This window comes from Halyomorpha halys, unplaced genomic scaffold (genome assembly GCF_000696795.3).
Source record: "Halyomorpha halys isolate HHAL.00 unplaced genomic scaffold, Hhal_1.1 Scaffold95.1, whole genome shotgun sequence".
Classification (NCBI taxonomy): domain Eukaryota; kingdom Metazoa; phylum Arthropoda; class Insecta; order Hemiptera; family Pentatomidae; genus Halyomorpha; species Halyomorpha halys.
In genome coordinates this window covers 1,243,581-1,247,683 of record NW_027108063.1, presented here as the reverse complement: position 1 = coordinate 1,247,683, position 4,103 = coordinate 1,243,581, and the positions used below count along the sequence as shown (strand labels likewise).

Sequence of the window (4,103 nt, the reverse complement as noted above, 5' to 3'; positions counted from 1 at the left end):
ACAATAATTGCGAAAATACAATTACCCTTTATATTTCATAAATAATAATAATAAAAAAAAGAATTAATACAATTCTCACTGAACAATAAAAAAAAATACGAAGATTGATTACAGGGACTTTTTTTTTTGTTAAAATTTATCTGTTGAATAGATAGTTATTTTACTCCTATTATCTTATCTCTCTTCAAAAATATCTTAAAGATCTCACTTATGTTAGGTCATCTTTGTATGTGTGACTTAAAAAATATATATTTTTGCGTTGTTGCCAAACACACTGAAACTTCTTCGTCTTTAACCAATCCATACCTTACATTGTCCGGGCAGCCTTAAACCATTTCTTAAAACCTTCTCTATCCGTGGCCAGCTTCTTGACATTGCCTTGGGTGACACTTCTGTTTCTTGTGAGGTCCATCCACTTATTCCTCGGTCATCCGCCTGTTTGTTTTCCCTCAGTTTTTGCTTCCCAAATAAGTTTTGGGAATCTATTGGTCGGTATTATTTATACATGGTCAATTCATGTTAGCTGTTTTCTATTATTAGTTCCTATCCTATTTTTTATTTCTCAATCGAGCGTAGGTATGAAGACTTTTTTACACACCATCATTTTTTTTTTGTTTAAATTCTACTTCCCTTTTGCCGATTATAACGTTACGGAGCTGATGGTAAACACTTGTTGATTGCCTTATGAGCTGTTTTATCTCAGAACCTAACCTTCTATCATAAGTAATTTTGACTCCAAGATACATAATTAAACACTTAACAAATGATAGAGTAGGAAAATATGACATTTAGTTTAGAGGTTTGGAGAAAAGCTATAAAAAATTTTTAGAAAATCAAATAATAGCAGTAAAAATAAGATACTTTGTACATGATGAAAATGAATGCTTGCTAAATCAATCCTAACTGCCTCTCCTATTTTATTTCGGTTTAGTATTTAATGGAGTGCATAGTTTTGATATTTTTTTTCTGTTGATTTTTCGGCTAAATATATTTGAAATGATAATTAAAAAAATTATAAATTTTTCATTCCTTGAATACTCAGTTCGAATCACTTCAATTCATTAGGTCCAAAAATAAGTTTTAAATCAATTTGAGATAATGCTAATAATGATAATAATAATTTTTTTTTATACATCTCATCAAATTTGTTTCAATAACATTTGTTTTTCCTTGAAAATGTCATTAAACTTAATTTGTTTTTGCAAACAAATTACTGAATTCAATAAAAATCGAGGAACTTTTTTTTGATAAAACAGTGATTTAATTAAACATTAAAAAAAAAAAAAACTGTACTGCTATAACCCATGAATGTCTCAGGTTAAACATAGAGCAAGAAAGTATCACAAAATAAAGTGAGATTGTGCCAGATGGATTGAGAATAGGCCAACACGGAATTCAGAAAAGATGTGCCTTTAGGTTGATTGTAATTGAAGCTGTTAGTTTATCTGTTTACCATGTAACAGCGGCATCCTGGTGCATATCAACAGGTGTTATCACTTCTCTGATACATTCTTTGCGACTTTCAACTTGTTTTTATCAATTCAGTGTTATATCATTTTGTTGCAATCTGTGAAAAGTGTTGTTTCTTATAGTATGAGAATTAATTTTTTGCAGTGTTCACTTGATAACCTGAGAAATTATTGACACAACTGCTGTCTATATCAAAAATATTTTTTAAAGTAACATGTCCTGAAGATCCCTCTGATATATAACTGTTTTTTTACACTGATTTATTTATTTATTATTTTTTAAAAATTATTATTGTCAATAATTGAAATTTTGGATTTGAGGAAAAAACCGGTAAACTTTAATATAAAAGGGACCAAACAGTGTTAGGCAAAAATTGTATGGTTTTAAAATATCGAGCTAAGGCTAAGGTATCATATAAATTTTGAAAAATAATAATTGTTTATTTTTTTTAAAAAAACTATGAAACTAAGGATTATCTTTGGATCAAAGTTATAGTTGTGTTTGAATGTGCCAAGACATAATTAGGAAAATGAGATGGCACAATCTCAGAATTTAACTCGGCGGTGCGATATTGTGTAAAAAATTAAAAAAGAAATCCCCACCACCCCTGAAATCTCGAATTTTTTCTGCTCCAAACTATAAAGTTAGAATGTGAAACTATCTCTCAAAATCTGGCACAATTTTACCTTATTGTACGGTACCATTCCTCAACCAACAGTTATATTTAACACATGGATTTGATGTGGTCAGTATTCACCCTTAATCGCCAAGGCTTTCTCCCTCAACTATTAAAAATATCAATTGTATAGAGCCAGAGTGTGGTCTCTCGAACCTCGAGCTGAAAGACGTTGGAACTTACCTTGAAATATTTTGAAATTGAAGCTTCACCAAGTATACAACTTTTTAAATGTCGTCAAATGAGGCTATGCATATTAATAAGTCAATTTAATGTTTTGAGAAATAAGGTGTTTCAGTAGAATAATTGTAGAAAGCTCTACGAATTAAAATTTAGGACATAGTTGAAACTGTAACAAAAGTTTATTTAACAGTTTTGTGAAGTATTATAAAAAAAGTGTGAATAAAAAAAAATTTTAGAAGCTTAATTGAGATGAGTAAGATGGGATCTGTAGTTTGGCAGATATTTCTCAGGTTCACTCAACTAAAAAACAGTATCTGGCACTACAAAAGATAAAGCAGGTGTTTGGAACGCGATGTGTCCTGAGAGTACTGTAAGCTCAAAAATCAGGCACCTCTTATATAACCAAAGGTTCAATATTAAAATAACATAATGATTATCAAAGCTGTTTTTTCATTAATTAAAATGTAAACTTTAATTAATAGTCATCTTGAAACTATTCCCACGTGTTATGAATCTAATAGAGCATGAGTGAGTGATCTGCCTGAGATTTACTACGGAGATACTTCCACGAATAAGGTTGAGCTGACTCAGGTGGGAAACAAAACACTTGCCCATCATATACGTGATCTTTCTCCTCTTTGCTTCCCTGAATTTCCTCATGAGGTGAAGCGGAGAAGATTTCAGTGAGTTTCTAAATCGGGAAATTCATAATTTTAATAAATTGTATGTAACAATAATTGCGAAAATACAATTACCCTTTATATTTCATAAATAATAATAATAAAAAAAAAGAATTAATACAATTCTCACTGAACAATAAAAAAAAGCGAATGATTGATTACAGGGACTTTTTTTTTGTTAAAATTTATCTGTTGAATAGATAGTTATTTGGTACATATTATCTTATCTCTAAGTTCTCTTTTTGCATACATAATAATATGCACATACAGAATATTGTCATTGTATATTGGTTTATACCTCAGTTAATATCGTACACCATTTTTGTATAGGAAGGCTATACAACCTGCAATGAAAGACAACTATAACCCTTACAGAGTAGAATCGAGTCAACATCGGTTTCTAGCTCGAGCTTACTGAAGTGCCTACACTATTAAATAATTATCATTTATCACACTTATGGTATCCTTGAAACCTTGTATTGCAGGTTAATAGAATTATTTTTATATTTAGTATATTAAAAAATAAAATATTTACCGCTACAATTTTACAAGGAATTCAGTACTTTGTAAGGGAGTAATGTTATCTTGAACAATAGTTGTTGCAAGGTTATTTCTTCATGATCACTATCGCCCGTCAGATTTTTTCCTAATTAAGGGTACTCACCCAATGGAGGCTGGGTTAACTGATGGGAGTGCATACCGGGTTGATTCCGGCTAGAATAACAGAATAAATAATTATCTGCCACATTCGAACCCGGCTTCTTAGAGTTGTTAGTACATCTCCTTAATCACTAAGCCACCTTGATCCTCAATATTTAGAATATTATTAAAATGTACAAATAAATTGAAAGGGTTCAGTGAAAAAAGTTGAGGTTACATTTCTTCATATTTTGAATAAAATTTAGCTTTAACTTCTATGACTAATGTTCTATCGGATTAATTTTATTAATACCTTAAAAATATCATGCTAGAAAATTTTAATAATAGTGAACGAGTGGGATTATTTTTTAAAAATTATTAATGTCAATAATTGAAATTTTGGATTTGAGGAAAAAACCGGTAAACTTTAATATAAAAGGGACCAAACAGTGTTA

General features: G+C 30.0%; 1 protein-coding gene across 1 annotated transcript in view; it reads left to right on the top strand.

Moving 5' to 3' along the window:
* Positions 1 to 4,103, top strand: part of LOC106677353 (uncharacterized transmembrane protein DDB_G0289901) — a 12,868-nt gene that overhangs the window by 788 nt on the left and 7,977 nt on the right. The window lies entirely within an intron of this gene.